The sequence below is a fragment of the Acinonyx jubatus genome, chromosome B3 (assembly GCF_027475565.1).
Source record: "Acinonyx jubatus isolate Ajub_Pintada_27869175 chromosome B3, VMU_Ajub_asm_v1.0, whole genome shotgun sequence".
NCBI classification, from domain to species: domain Eukaryota; kingdom Metazoa; phylum Chordata; class Mammalia; order Carnivora; family Felidae; genus Acinonyx; species Acinonyx jubatus.
Window position 1 is genome coordinate 72,839,524 of NC_069386.1, and position 16,612 is coordinate 72,856,135.

Genomic DNA, 16,612 nt, shown 5'->3' on the forward strand with positions numbered 1-16,612 from the left:
TTCTTCAAATCTGATGTGGAGACACCTAAATCCAAACATCCTTAGCCTTCTCCATTAATTCAATTAAATATTATGGAACAACAACTATGTGGTGGCCATGTTGAGACCTCAGATCTCAATTGTTTATGTGCCACTAGTAAACCAGTACCATCAAGGTTTGAAAACATCAAGAAAGCTGGTAGACTGTGATGGGGAGAGAGAGAGAGAGAGAGAGCTGCATGAGTGCCTGAAAAACTGGAAGCAGTTACAGTAACCATGGGGGGTAAAGCCCTATGTGAACACGACAAAGACTGGATCTGCACTCACCAATCCCATTTCTCCTCCTGCAAAGGTACAAAGGATAGAGCTCCAGCCTTCGGAGCAATTCTGTTGAAGCTATAACAATTTCTGCCTGTGCCTGACCTCTAAAATTTCCTACAAAAACCTTGGCTCATCTTCTCCCTCCTATTAGTGTGGTTGGAAGTGAAGGATTCTGAAATGATTAAGTTGCAAGATGGAAGCAGCCAGAGTCCTTGAGTTGGTATTTGAAGAAAAGCTGCCTGGGAGTGCCACAGAGCCTGCACTGACACAGGCAATCAATTCTTATTGAGTTAAGTCACTAAGATTTGGGGATTGTTGATTACCCAGCACAGCCTGGCCTGCCCTTTTACCATGGACAAGTGTAGAGCAGGGAGGGTCAGGCAGCCACTTTCCCCCGCCAGTGGTAGTGACTTCAAGAATAAATAGACTCCTTGAAGCCCAGAAAAAGGAAGGAATTAGATTCCCAAGGCAGGTCTTAGAGGGCAGGCACCTCTGCATGGCCATTGCCATGAGCCTCCATGGTCATTGTCACTGGGATGGTCATGGCTTCTCCTCCTGTTTATAGGGTTATGGACTCCTTAATGGCCCTCACTGAGATATGGCAGCACCACCTGCCACCAACTGCAGGAGAAAGAACAGCTTTAGGGGAGAAGCAAATTCAGAGACTCAAATGTTGTGCTACTACAATAGACAGCTATCCACCAGAACACTGTAGCTAGGAGGCTATTTCCAGAGGTCATCCGAGGCATAAATTAAGTAGATTTCTTTATCCCACCTGTTTAGAACTTTCCCTGATCCTCCCAGCTCCATCCTAACTATCCTGTGACTTCATGCCCTGTAGGCATTGGAGCTATAAACAGATTCTCAGGTACACTCTGATGCCCCTGGACACCTGCCTGGTTTTTTTCACTGTTTACCAATAGCATATATACTTTCTAAGCTTAAGGCAGTGTGGGATCATTTGACCATCATAGAGTTGCCAATCCTGTTAAGTTAATATGGACAACTGAGAGAACATGAGTTAGAGGCACACCCTTAGTACCTTCAAATCAAATCTGAAGAGGAGTCACTGGCCATACTAATCCCAAGGCAGAAAGAGAATAGCCCAGACCCACAATAGGACCAGGGGTACCATGGTCAACTGCAGAGTCATGAAGTTCTGGGTTAGAAGGAAGAAAATGCTCTTCCTTTCCCCAGCCCCTTACACAGTCCTCTTGTGTTTTCTGTGTCTGAACCAAAATGCTGGAGATGTAGCATCATTAATACCCTGTGCTCCTGAAAAATTGGCACTTTCTGAGAAGACAGGAATTTTCCAGGGAGAGTAAGAGAGACAGAACCCAAAGGCACTGCCCAAACCTGGTAATTTTGTGAGGAACCAATCCCGGTTACCAGGAACGTAACAAGATTTGACAGTGGAGCGATCCATCCCTTTGTGAGTTATTTGCATAGCAGTAGAAGGGTATTAAACTGAATGGGGGCTTGGGTTCAGACTCTATAGACAAATGGAGTTGCATCAGCCCTCCCCAGATGTACCAAATGGAATATGACATATGGTTCCTGAACGCTACCCAGAATCCAAACAAACCCAAACATAACTCTCTTTGCTCTCATACATTTACATGGAAACAGAGCTCCTAAGAGGAGAGAACCAGAGTCCCTCTGACAGCCAAAGTCACTACAGCATGCCTGAGCAGGTGGAGTATCCCTGACTGAGACCAGCTGGCAGGACCACTATTGAGACCATGAGAGAGAATCCAGAGTGGAAAACAAGGAGGAGGAGCCACTGGGGAGCTCAGTCGGTTAAGCGGTTAAGCGTTCAACTTCGGCTCAGGGCATGATCTCGCAGTTCACAGGTTCCAGCCCCACGCCGGGCTCTGTGCTGACTGCTCAGAGCTTGGATCCTGCTTTGGATTCTGTGTCTCCCTCTCTCTCTCTGTTCCTCCCCCACTCACACTCTGTCTCTCTGTCTGAAAAATAAATAAAGAATAAAAAAATTAAAAAAAGAAAGAAAGAAAGAAAGAAAGAAAGAAAGAAAGAAAGAAAGAAAGAAAGAAGAAAGAAAGAAAACAAGGAGGAAGTCATGGTGATTCTGACAGCCCGAAATCAGGCTTATTCCTGAGGCTCAGGGCTGCTCTGAGTGGTAATATGGGAAGACTGTGCCCATTGTTATATGCTACTCCTTTGGCCAGGTATATTCCAGGACACACACACACACATAACTATACATAACCCAGTAAGAAGTGGCTCCTCTTACTGGGAATGCGGAGGTGGTGAGGTAAGGGATTAAGGAGTTTCCGGGCAATGACACGTAAATGGATTCTTCACTAGGCTGCTTTTTCTGAAGTCCTACAATGTAATTCACAAATGATTTGAAGCCCAAAAGCGGGGAGAAAATATTAACCTACTCTCCACTTCTTTTCCTGATTTCTGGATGTTAAGTAGCATGCAATAATTTGTAAGACAAAAATTGGAAAGAATAAAATTTTAATGGCCTACCACTTCTCAGACATTTGCTATTATGTATAAGTGAAAGCAATAAAATACATGGATATGGTTAGATAAGTCAAATATTACAGAAAGATATAAAAAAAATTTTTTTAACCCGCCAATTTCACTCCCTAAAGGCAACCACTACTTTTAAAAAACGTTTATGTATCACTCGGAAAAATACTGTGTGTGCCTATATCAGCATGCATATTTATATTTTTTTCTTTATATCAAAAGATTTATGTAGACTACTCTGCACATTACTTTTTGCACTTACTAAATATGTCTTGGGAGATGAACACACAGAGATCTACTTCATTCTGTTAATAGATGCATATGATCCATAATAAGAGTAGATATAATCTACTTAACTAACTCCCTATTAATTAGTATTAGTTATTCTGTTTTGTTCTGAGTCTTGCAATATAAATAATTCTAACATATAAAAGAATGTATATATAAGGTAAATTTCTGTAACAAATAGAGTAAGGTTTGTATTTGAAGAGATTTCCCATTGCCTCTCAATGTGATCCTTCCCACTCCCACTGTGTAACAGTAGCTCTGTCTTGCCTAATGATCAGGATCAGTTAGTCCTGTCAGGATGGTGAATCCTCTATTTGCCTGCTGTTCCTTGTCACAAGTAGCCCAAAGTTTGCAGATGGCAGCCATAACTTACAGTTCAATAGAATGTTTGCCTTTTCCCAAATCGAAGAATTTCCTCCTTGGGAATGCTTTATATTCACAGAAGCCAGAGGTGTAGGAGTGGGAAAGAGATTGTCCCCAAGTTGGTCACCAAGAGTGATGGCAAAAAGGGCCACTCCTGCTTCTACCCATTGGTTCCCAGGGAAAAATGAGGATTCATAATTCTGGGCTATCACCTCTGACAGCCTATCTCATGTAGAGAGTCCCATTCTTTCCCATCAAAGGTCTGTCCTTGGCATAGCAGACTTTCCTCAGTTGGGAGTCAAACCGTCTTTGGAGCTCCTCTACTCTTGTGGTTAAGCTCCAAGCCTGATTCTCAGCTTTCTCTGCCCTCTCACTGCAGGAGATAAGAGCCTCTTTACGTGCCTCCAAAGAGGTCCTCCAGGTCTGACACTTAGCTTTTAATAACAACTGACTGATTACCCTCAGCTTTTGTATCCTTCTCCAGAGCATCAATATAGTTGCTATTTTCCCTATGTGTGTCAAATGGCTTGCAACAGCTGACGCATTCCCTTCCACCAGCACACGATCACAGTTCATAACCAGAGGACGATTGCACTGCCACCTTCTATCAGTGCTCTGTCTACCACACGTGACACCAGCTGGGTGCCAGTCATCCAACTCTAAAACCTCACCTCATCCTCATCTGCTTTCTTAGAATATTCCATCCCTGCTTGGGTTTCCCAGGAAGCAGACTCTAAGATTGAGACTAACATGCAGGAGGTTTATTAGCAAGTCCTTCCAGTACCAATACCTGTTAAAGGGATGAGTGGGGAGGCAGAGTGGGCAGAGGATGGAGTCTAGCTGCAATGCAGTCTTAGCGGAATGCCTCAGGCAATCCTGCAGGGGAATCTGAAGATGGTATACCCTGCAGAGCTCTCCTGAGCTGGGGAGAGAGGGCTGGGCTCCATACCACTCATTCATCAATCATCAGATGTGGGCTGTGAGAAGGGGTCAAGACCTTGGGCATGCTGTCTCCTTCAGCTAAAGAAATCCTGAAGGGTTTGACTGTTGAGGGTTTTCTGCCAGTAGCACTCCCAGCAACTGAAGTAATAAATCCTCTCCTCCTGGAGGATAGTACTAGCAGCAAGTATCAGAAACCACCACATAACCCGAGCTCTGGAAGTAGATATGCCTATTATATAAACCCTTAGGGACTCTTTATCAATAGAAAAGCACACCTGGGGAATATGTGCTCTTATTTCCAAGAGAGGGAAACCCTGAGGAGCACAGTGCCTGACATCAGAGAGCCTGTACCCTCAGAGGTGGTAGAATCTATTAGAGTCATTTCTTAATGGCTCAATCATATGGCCATTGGCAGGAGGCCTCAGTTCCCCACCACACGGGCCTCTCATTAGGTCCACTGGAGTGTCCTCACAACAGAACAGCTGGCTTGCCCCAGAGCAGGTGGTCCAAGAGAGTGACAAAGAGAAAGACCTAATAACACTCAAGTCCTAATCTCAGACATCACAAACCATCATTTCCACCATATTTCATGCTTTAAAAGCAAGTCACTAAGTACATCCTCCACTTAAGGTGAGGGGAATTAGGCTCCACCATTTGAAGGAAGTAGGATCAAATATTGTGGACATATTTTCAAACCACCACATATACAGAGAAGGATATTTCCCAAACCAACAATAATAGATTCTCCCTTCTTAGGAAGGGGTAGACTGGAGGAGTCAAGTAAACTAGGTTTTTGTTCTTTCCTCTGTTTTTTTTTTTTTAATAATAACTGTGTATTCTTGTCATACTTTTGTAATTAAACAACAGAAACATTATTGACAATTGAAAATATGGCAACCAGTGAGACTGGAAAAGAAGCCAGATGCTCATCAAAGGGTCAGACTGTGATGAGCTGCCCATCTCTGTCAAGGTCTCTTCTGCCTGTCCCCACTCAAATAGACACAGACAACAAGGAACAAAACAATCATTGCTAAGAGCCTCTCAGAGAAGTCATCATTTCCTAGCACACAAACAAGGAGTCAGATGACTGTACTTTATTGAGTAGTGAAAGTTGAGGAAAAAGCATTAGAACCATTAATCTGTTTCCTGCATCCCCATTCTTCATCCACAATTTCATTTTATGCGGAAATCATCCTATTAGCTTTGATGGCTTGATTACAGGCTCTGGCTAGGACATGGACATCCCAGGGGAAGTATCCAAGAGGGCAGAGCTGGGGGATTCTACACCGACGTGGCTCTCCTCAGTCAGGGGCCTTGGGCCCACCGCCTTTCCCGTATCCCACACAGACTCCCATTCTCCAACATCCAAGGCCTGCCCCATTATCTCCAGGCAGTTAGGGGAACACTGTGGGAGGATCTGTCTATGTGTAAGCAGAAAAACTAATAACACAGCAGCTCAGTAGGGACTGTCTCCTGGACCTGATGGCCTATTAGGAATGGTCTCTCCTGGGAGTCAAGATGTCTCTACCCTTCCTGGGCCTTTGCTGACCCCTTCAGGCAAGGGAAGGAACTTCAGCTGTGTCCACACTAGGATAACATTTTCATCTCCCTTACCTGACCCTTTGCATAGGAGAGACCACCAGAATCCCCAGGCTACATGCTGCATGGAGGAAATCCAGCATGTTAGGGCAGCAAAAGGAACAAACAGGACCATCTCCCCTGCTTTAGGAGAGTATTTTGTAGATGGAAGCTACCCCTCTCATTTTACAGCCTGAGAACCATCCTCTGGGCCCCAAAGGCATTGCTAGAGGCACCCAAGTTTCAACCACAAACTTCCTAGTCTAGATTCAAGTCTTGCCATTTGTCTGCCTTTTGGAGGCAATCGTACATTGGAGAACTCCCAGTTTGGAGATATTTTTTGATTGAGTAGATTTGGGCCTCCTGTGGGTGTAGGCCAGAGTGCAGATCTGAGGCAGCCACTCCAGAGGCTGTGAGCAGCAAGCAACAGCATCTCTCTGATTCCATCCGCTGCCCCGTGGGAGGTGGGGGAGGCAGGGCGGGGGAGGGGCTTCTTAAAAGGCAAAGTCTCTTCCTGACCTCATTCCCTAGCACACCAAACCCTATCCACAGCCTCTCCACTCCTCTGGGCTAGGGTTGAGGGTCAGCAAAGCCCAAGGGTCCATCCTTTTTTAGGAATGACAGCTCCATCTCAGCAGCTTCTCTAGAAGCATCTCTACAAATGGGCCCTGATGTCTGCTTCCTACAGAGAGTGAGGTGGTGAGCATTTTCCTAGCACCTCACCAGTCAGACTGGAAAAGATAGTATGTTAAAGAGGGGGTATGATTAGAGACGAGTTACCAAAGGGCAGATAGGAGCCTGTAAAATAGGGAATAGCTTTGGGCAGAATGGCAACATTTGTCTAAAGGATCATCCTTCCCCTAGCCATCCGAGCCCCTCTCTGCAACAATGCATGGCCCACGCAAGAATGGGTTTGAGAGGTTTAGGCTGCTACACTGGGGATGCCTAGTATTGTGCACAGAAGTAACACAGTTAGTGATTCCTGCCCAGTGAGATTTTCAGGGAGTATCCAACCTGGAAATTATCCTCTTCAAGAGCCAGGGCTACTTATAAATACTTCAGTGCAAAACAGAAAGAGAGAAGCTATTCCCAGACACTAAGCAACATGAATTTTTGCAGAGCAAACAGTACACCATCTGAGGCAGGCTTAGTAATGGTCCCCAAAGATATGGATGTCCTAATCCCCAGAACCTGTAAATGTTTCCTTATATGGCAAAGATCACATTGCAGTTGTGATTAAGAATCTTGAGATGAGGAAGCGCCTGGGTGGCTCAGTTGGTTAAGCATCCAACTCTTGATTCCAGCTTAGGTCATGATCTCATAGTTCATGAGATTGAGCCCCACATGGGGCTCTGTGCTCTGTACTGACAGTGTGGAGCCTGCTTGGGATTATCTCTCTCCCTCTCTCTCCACCCCTTTTCCACTCATGTACGTGCACATGCACTCTCTCTCACACAAAATAAGTAAATAAATAAATTTTTTAAAAAAAGATCTTGGGCACCTGGGTGGCTCAGTCTGTTAAGCATCTGACTCTTGATTTTTGCTCAGGTCATGATCTCACAGTTTGTGAGTTCCAGCCCCACACTGGACTCTGTGCTGACAGTGCAGAGCCTGCTTGGTATTTTCTCTCTCCCCACTGTTCACGTTCTCTCTCTCTCTCTCTCTCTCTCTCTCTTTCTCTCTCAATGAATAAATAAACTTAAAAAAATTTTTTAAAGGATCTTGAGAAAGGGAGATTATCCTGAGTTATCGGGATGGGCCCTAAATGTGATCACAAGTGTACTTATAAGAGGGAGGCAGAGGGAGCTCTTACTACAGAGGAGAAGGTGATGTGATGATGATAGCAGAGATTGGAGTGATGCCCTTTGATGGTGGAGGAAGGGGCCACAAGTCAAGAGACACAGATGACCATTAGAAGCTGAAAAACACAAGGAAATGGATTCTCCTCTGAAAACCTCCAAAAGGAACCAACTATCTGAAACCACCAGAACTATCAGAGAGTAAATTTATACTATTTTAAACCACTACATCTATGGTAATTGGTTAATAATAGACCATCTTTAAGCCCATCACTGTGTGTTATTTTTAACAGCTTTATTGAGGTATAACCGCACATATTTAAAGTGCACAATTTGATAAGTTTTGACATGTATACATTTGTGAAACCATCATAACAAGTTGGTGAACATATTCATTACTTCCAAAAGTTAACCCATGCACCTCTATAATCCCTCTCTCCTGGCCTCTCTCAGCCCCCTGCCACCTTCAGGCAACCACCAATCTGTTTTCTGTCACTTAGTTCATTTTATATAGATTAAATCCTACAGGATGCACCTTTTTTGTCTGGTTTCTTTCACTCCACCTAGTTATTTCTAAAATTTTTTTAAAATGTTTATTTATTTTTGAGAGAGAGACACACACACACACACACACACACACACACACAGAGCGCAAGTGGGGAGGGGCAGACAGAGAAGAAGACACAGAATCCAAAGCAGGCTCCAGGCTCTGAACTGTCAGCACAGAGCCTAATGCGGCACTCGAACCCACGATCATGACCTGAGCCAAAGCTGGACGCTCAACCGACTGAGCCACCCAGGCGCCCCTCAACCTAGTTACTTCAAGACTCATCCGTGTTGTGTATATCTCAATGGTTCATTCCCTTTGGCTGCTAAGTAGTATTCCATTGCATAGATATCCTACAATTTGTTATACACTCACCTACTGGCAGATATTTGAGTTGTTTCCATTTTTGGCTATTATAAGTAAAAATGCTATGGATACTCATGTAAAATCCTTTGTATGCTTTCAATTTGGTGTGAGGGTGGCAAATAATTATCAATGGAATGGCTAGATCATATTATAAATGAGTGTTTTACTTTTCAGGAAACTGCCAGACTGCTTCTCAAAGTGGTTATACCATTTTACATACCCGGTAGCAAGAACAGCTTGCTTTTACATTTTTCAAAACTATTTAAGATTTTCATTAAGTGAAACTCATCTCCACCCCCCGAAATAAGGTAAATAATGCAGTATTACTGTAATGAAAAGCATGAATATAAGTGTCAGAGAGAAAAAGAGAAAATGAAGATCAGGGAAAAGAGATATACATAGAAATTAAGAATGGTAGTCAGAGGGAGGAAATTAGGGAAGAGGAAAGGGTCAAAGGTGAATGAGAGACAGCAAAAAGAGAGAGAGAGGAACACAAAGAATGGTATCAGACCCATCTAGAAACAGATGGCTCATGCAAACCAGGCTAGTTGAGATTTTGATAAAGGGACTATTTACAGAGGCTTAGGCAGGGCTTATGAAACCAACAATGGAAACTTCCTACCTTGGTTACCACCTTCTAGGCCTGAAGGGTCTCAGGAAAGGGAGATTCTGAGTACCCTCAGAGCACAGCTACAGGGAAAGGGCCACTCATTGGAAGCAGGATGCAGCCATCCCTCTTGAACTAGAAGGAAGCAAGCCTCTGGAATACACCTCCACCTCTTTTGCACCCATCATCTCTGTCTCCTGATGATGGCTTCCTTTAGCCAAACCCACCCAGAGCCAGAAGGCATCAGAGCATGTTGATGACATCCGTATGGACCAGCCTCCCTGGTTGGGAATGGATAGGTCTGGAGGGGCAAAAAGAAGACCCCCGGTATAGGAGCCAACAGAAGAAAGGGACAAGGAGCTAAGCTGCTTTTCCATCTTCCTCTATTAATGACACGCACAAACTGAGAACACCATCTATAACTATTTAGAAATATGGCAAGGGAAGACAGCGCCTTGTGATGTGCAGGGCTGTGCACCAGAATTTTGAGTACAATTGGTCCATTCTGTTTTGAGATCTATTTTGAAGGGGCTATTAACTTGGGCTTTAAAAACAAAACAAACAAAATGATTAATTCTAAAACTGCTGCTGTTGCTGATCTTATTTTGATTGGATCCTTGTTAAAAAGGGAAAAACTCTTCTAAATCATGAAACACAGTACCTGTGGATTTGTGTGAATATGAACAAAGGAAGCAGGTATCTCCGGCATGAAGGCTTGAGTCTGAAGACTCTGGAGAGGCTTCATGAGAAAGACACAAATGTCTTTAAACCTTAGAGGAGATGCAGAAGGTTTAGTAGGACAGGTCCTCTTGGCAGATGGTTATTCCTCCTCTTTGTCAGATGACCTGCCTATTTCTGAGTTAATCATCTCCATTCTATTCGTTTCAACATGAGGACTGCTGGCTAAAGAACAAGATAATCAAGGGAAGAACTCAAGCATCCATCAGATTGACTGGAAGAGCTGGAGGCTTTCTGTGCATCCTTATTTTTTAATCTCATACAACTTGGAACTACATCTCCCTTAAATTATATCCACATCCCATCTTTTATGGAATCTTTTGGGTGTCCATAAGCAAGTAATTTAAAATAAGATGTTTTTAGAACACTCTCTTTTCTCAGAAGGGAAAACTGAGGTCTTCTTTCTCACTCATTTTTAAAATAGAAGGTATAAACATCAGCGCCTGGTATGGATGAATTCACCAGCCACTTTTTACAAAGTGGACACTGAAGAGAAACCTCTGGATAATTGGTAGCAGTTTTGTTATCTGGATATGCAGTCAAGTTCCCTTAATTGGCACTTTTGGGTGATCTGGATCCTTTGCTGTCTTTGCTCAGAACCTCTAAAGGGGAACATTAAGAAAAATCGAGCTTATTGCTATTAAGTTCTTCTTCTGTTTCTTGCAGTTCCCAGAATCTAATGAGGTGACACTAACAGGACAAGTAGTTTGCTTTGGTTCCACACATTTTGAGAGAGGTGGGAAGACTGTCAACAAAATGTTTCTGTTCATTTAACTCACAAATGTGAGACAGTTCACGGGTAGAGTGGAAAGCAGAGTTAAACATGAGGTAAGAGCTTGATATTCAAATTTCACTTATTTTACCAACTAGCTATATGTGCTCAGGTAGAATTTACCTAATTCCTCTGCATCTGTTTCCTTTAGCTTCCCAACAGAATGATTATACTTGACAAGACTAATCCACCTGACAGTTGACATAAGACCATTTAATGAAAGCAGCCCCGGGGCGGCTCCAGACAGGACAGATTTAATGGGATGAACAAGAAGTCTCACAAAATGCAGGTAAGAAATAGCCTCAGATAGCACAGCCGTTAAAAAAAAAAAAAAAGGATAGAATTGAGCACAGAAGGGTCAATGCAGAATAGCAGCATGGGCAGAGTCCTCACACCTACAAAGAGTCAGAAACCATCCCCACGCTGACAAATTAGCAGGAGGCATCTTGTAGAACATCTTAGAGTCTCCTCAGGAATACAACTGGCAAAGACTCTAGAAAAGCAAACTCTGAGGAAGTGCATAAGCAAAGGCACTGTATTAGTCTGCTAAGGCTGCCATAACAAAATATCACAGACTGGGTCCTTAAATAACAGAAATTGTATTTCTCACAGTTCCAGAGGCTGGAAGTCCAAGATCAGGGTATTAGAAGGTCTGGTTTTCCCTGACACCTCTCTCCTTGGCTTGCAGATGGCCCTCTTCTTGCTGGGTCATCATATGGACTTTTCTCTGTGTGCTGGCTACAGTTTAGAAGACCTATCGGAACCCTCTGTATATCATTTATAGTTCATTACACAGAAACATGCCCATATCACCTGTCTTGTCATGCTATAACAGAGTTTGTCTGGTCTTTGTCCCAGGTTCCTGACACAGAGCTTCTACAATCCTGGGAATTTCCCAAGTAATAGAAGTGTACTTGTTAGTCATGAGCCCCTGGATCACACCTGAGTTTATGCTAATAAGATGACGAGCTGGGGGGGTGGGGCGGGGGCAGCTTGTGGATAGCTTCAGGATGAAGGTTAGTCACTAGAAAGACCAACCACCTCATTAGAAGGTTGGGACTTTGAATAACAGCCCTACCTCCAGGGTGAGGAGGAGGGCTGCAGATCACATTCAATCACTTGGTCAATGATTTAATCAATCACACCTATGTAATAAAATCCCAATAAAAGCTGTACACTGAAGCTCAGGAGGGCTTCCTGGCTGATGAGCACATGGCTGGGCCAGGAGGGTGACAGCTTCTGATTCTCCCAGAGAAGGCAGGGAAACTGCATTCAGGACCCTCTAGACCTTGCACCACATGTCTCCTCATTTGGCTGGTCTTGTTCTGTATCCTTTTATAATAAATGTGTAGTCCTTAATTATAGTGCTTTGGGCAAATTATCAAGCCTGAGGGGGCTGTGGGAACCTCCCAAATTTGTAACCAGTTGGTCAATAGTGCGGGTGGCCTGGGAACCCCAAAGTGTGCCTGGTGTCTGAAGTGGGAGCACCCTTATGGAGGATCGAGCCCTCAACTCATGGAGTCTGCACTAATTCTGGGTGGCGGGTGCCAGAACTGGATGACAGTACACCAGGTGGGGTCAGACTAATAGGGGATGAAACAGAATCCAGGCCATATTTTGTTTTAGTTATCCTTAACTTCAAATCAAAGAACTTCTTGTCAAAGGGAGTAAAACATCTTGTCCCAAAACTAAGATATAGGCAGATATGTCCACATTTGAGAAAAACCACTGGCTTTGGGCAGCTCAAAATTCAGATCTTGTTACCTGGTGGCCAGGTAGACTCCATGTAGCCCCCAGAGACTTAGTGCCATTCATGCTTTCTGCATTGGCCCTAACACCACTTGAGGGTGAAGCCTTGATATTCCCACTCCTCGGCACAGTGCAGCCACTGGTCATGTGTGTCTGGGAAGCATCGCCTTCCCTGACCTCAACGTCAGCACATCTGTCACCTCATAATATCCTGCCACAAACTTCCTCCTCAACAACCAATGTGCGCTCGATGTTTAGTGACTTCTGAAATGAAACCACAGCCTTTTATACTTTTCCAAAACCAGCTGATGACAGAAGCAGCATTCACCAACACAAACCCCTCCTTTCACACCCCTTCTGGATCAGCACACTCCGTAGCTTCCCTGAAAACAAACTAGCAAACGTTGAGTTGCACTTGAGATTGGTTCATCTAAGAAATTTTGTTGAGTATATTTTAGGATTGATTACAGTAAAACTTCAAGTCAGGGGTGCCTGACTGGCTCAGTCAGTGAAACGTGTGACTCTTGATCTCAGAGTTGTGGTTTCAAGCCCCACATTGGGTGTAGAGATTACTTAAATTTTTTTTAAAAATCTAAAAAACAGACAAACAAAAACTTCAAAGCAGTAGTGAGCAGGGGGAAACCTCCCTTTCCAAAATGCTGTCTTAATAAGGCCTATTTGAGTCCAGATGGATCATAGTTTACATATTCAATATTGCCCAAGCGAGGCACATGAATTAGAAAGATCTGGTATTCATGAATACATCATTTACCAAATTCTGCCATTAACACTCTTTAGGCCTTTTTAATCATTTGTATTGTGAATTTGGTTATCAAATTTTTTATAACCAGAAGTAAAATCCTATTACAAATGACTCTTAATAATGCTTCTCTTTCAAGCCATCCACAAGTGGCAATGCTTTGGATCCCACTGGTAGTCTGTGTAATAGTAATTGTCCAGGAGGAAAATCCCCAATTGTGTATTCTCTTTATCATAGATACAGCTGGAAGAACTCAACCAGCCATGCACAGAGCAATTCAATTTTTCTCCCATCGCTTTGTAGCAAATGCTTTCTTAACCACTTTCCTCTGTCCCTGACCACGTCAGGCATCCCAACCATTCCTCCAAGAAAAACACATAAAAACCAAATGTGTTTCAATGTTCAGAAGTTGGAGAAAGAAAAGACATGGTGTGGCTAGCACTTTCCTCCTTGTTGTACTGGGTGCTGAGCTCCTGATCATGCACTTCAGGGTCTGAAGCCTCGTCCTGATTCAGCCCCAGGTTCTATAACCCTGTCACCGCTGTCTTCTGCCTGAGCTAGTTTTATAAGAACCACATAAAACCACAGGGTACAGAAAGAGCTAGTAGACCCTCCCCGAGCTTCTCGAAATCTCTCCTTTATTTTGTATAAAGATGAAGTTTATCTACAGGTTCCCATTCTTGGTTGACCTTATCAAGATGTCTAGGGCTCTTTAAAAATCCATCATTACTAATTGTGTTCCTGAGTATATAAGATTAATATTCTCTATTGCAGAGTGGATGGTAGAAAATATATGGCATATATAATTTACACACACACACACACACACACACAATCTTATTTACATATTTTGCCTCTGTTTTATTTCTATGAGATTTGGGATTATGCACCTTCTCATATAACTTTCCACTTTTTTCAAAACATTTTCCCTTAACATAGTATTCAGAGATATTTTTAGGTAGCAGTTGCCAGAAAAGAAGGAAGTCAAAGTGCTTTAATAAGCATTTACAGTTTTCATCAAAATGAGTGTTTTTATATACAACTGGTCCTTCTAAGTATATAAATGTAGTCATACTATACCTGAAAATGCCATTGATGAGATTTTTTTATCCCCCAATAATTGGACCCACTACGAAGCCAACTAAGATTGTTAAGCATAATTTTTTATTCTCAAAGAAAAAAGAATTTTTTTTAAAAGATAAAAACCTCTTGGTCACAGCAAGAACCCAAAGGACTACTCTACCTGCCTCTTTGCATGTATTTTCCCTCAAACACACACATACAGAAACCTACTTCAAACAAACCACTACCATTAACTCAAACCTGATCAATAAAGTCAGCAGAAGAGGGCCTCTGTCCATGCCATTAGAGAGAAAATACACCACCATTATTTGGGAGGCCTGGGGAGAAAAAGATCTAAAAAATCCTCCCCCCCCGGAAATAGTTAGAAAAGTAAATACCAGTCTCTTAGATTCTGGGAATGGGGCAATGTGGGGTGGAACTTATTATACAGGATCTTCATAAAATCCTTGTGCTACTTTAAATTTAACGTTAGAGTTTTGTTAAATCTGGTGGTAGAAAGAGCTAAAACACATGCATTGTGAGATGAAACAGTAAATTTTGCTCTGCTCGCTGCAGTGGACTTCAGAGCTGTCGGCCACAGGCCAATTTGTCTTTTCATCTACAGAAAGCACTTGTTATTTCTTCAGGAGCTGGAATAAGACAACATAGCAGTTCTGTAAAGGGCTCAGGATGGACACCAACCAGCATCATTCAATGCAGGTGGAACAGGGGGTGGAGTCAGCAGGGCCAGCGGCCTGCCCTGCCAGCCCCCTGTTGGAGCAATGTGTGTTGTCGCCAGACGAATGGAATGTGCTGTGGAGATGTCCAGCACAGTGCCCACCCCTTGTTCTCCGCCATTTTAGGAGAGGTGTATAAAAGTGGCGGCATGTGGGGAAATAAACATTTTTTTTCTGAGAGAGAAAGAGAGAGAGAGAGAGAGAGACAGAAACAGAGCAAAGCAGGGGGGGCGCAGAAAGAGAGGGAGACACAGAATCCGAAGCAAGCTCCAGGCTCTGAGCCATCAGCACAGAGCCCAATGTGGGGCTCTAACTCAGGAAGCGCAAGATCATAACCTGAACCGAAGTCAGACGCTTAACCCACTGAGTCACCCAGGCAACCCAGAATAAATACTTTAGATATGCACACCAAACAGTTTTCATCTTAAGTGCCTACTGTTTAGGGGGATTCTCTAATATGCCTCAGCTTCCTTCGAAAACTTGAGAGCCCTCAGTCCTGTGGACAGTGAGTCTGAGAGTTGGCTCATTGCCACACAACTTAGAGATTCCAGAGGCAGGATCCCACCCTAGATGGTCCTGTTTGTCTCCACTGCAGATAGCTGTACACAGTTGTATATGCATATAATCACAATGTATACTAGTATACACTTGTATCGAGTTTTTTTTAACTAACAGATTTTATATTTTAGAGTAATTTTAGATTCACGAGTTATAACAAATGTGCTACTCTGGTGGCTGATGTTGACAGTGGGAGAGGTTGTGGCAGGGGGGACGGGGTGGGGAAGTAGAGGGTATAAGGGAAATCTCCGGACATTCCATTCAGTTGTGTATTCGTAATGTTCATAGTTCAATAGTTAAACACATATGCTTATACTTGCCCCTTCCAGAGATGTCCCATCATACACATGACCTAAAATAATACAGGTGATCATTGCAACGTGATTTCTTTAATCCTACCTTGAAACTGAAACTCTGGGTCCCCTCAAAGACTCAGAAGAGTTGATCAGCAGCATTAACGATGACAGCCTTGTTTTCAGGCAAAATTCTGAGAGAAGAAAAATTCATTTATGCCCACTGAGCACTTCATACTGTGGTGGTGTCCTAGATGTTAGCATATTGGTTCTTCCCCCTTGTTTCTTTCAATTTTTAATAGCTTTGCCATCACCCTAGCTAGAAATCATAAAGCCATCTTTGCTTTGTCTTCATTCATCAGTGCCCCCACCACAGCCAGTCACCTAAAGGTCTAATTTTACAAGTCTCAAATGTGGTCACCTCCTCCCAAGCCCCAATGCTCCCCTTGCTCACACGCTCAGCGCCCCCACCTGGCCTCCTTAGTGGTCTCCCTCAGACCCATCTATCCTCCATAGCCACCACTGCTGTCTTTCATTCATTTACCAAATGTGGATTTCTTACCATGAATAAAATTGTACGTCTCTTACTAAAGACACAAGGGTAGATAAGACACTTCCTCTGCTCTCAAGACACCTGGGTGGTTCAGTTGG

General features: G+C 43.4%; 1 long non-coding RNA gene across 12 annotated transcripts in view; it reads right to left on the reverse strand.

Moving 5' to 3' along the window:
- LOC106979463 (uncharacterized) overlaps positions 1-16,612 on the reverse strand; it is a 256,270-nt gene that overhangs the window by 195,259 nt on the left and 44,399 nt on the right. For all 12 annotated transcript variants that reach the window (XR_008299299.1, XR_008299300.1, XR_003422416.2 and 9 more), the window contains one exon: positions 16,068-16,155. This is a non-coding gene — a long non-coding RNA (uncharacterized LOC106979463). The remainder of the gene's footprint in view (positions 1-16,067; positions 16,156-16,612) is intronic.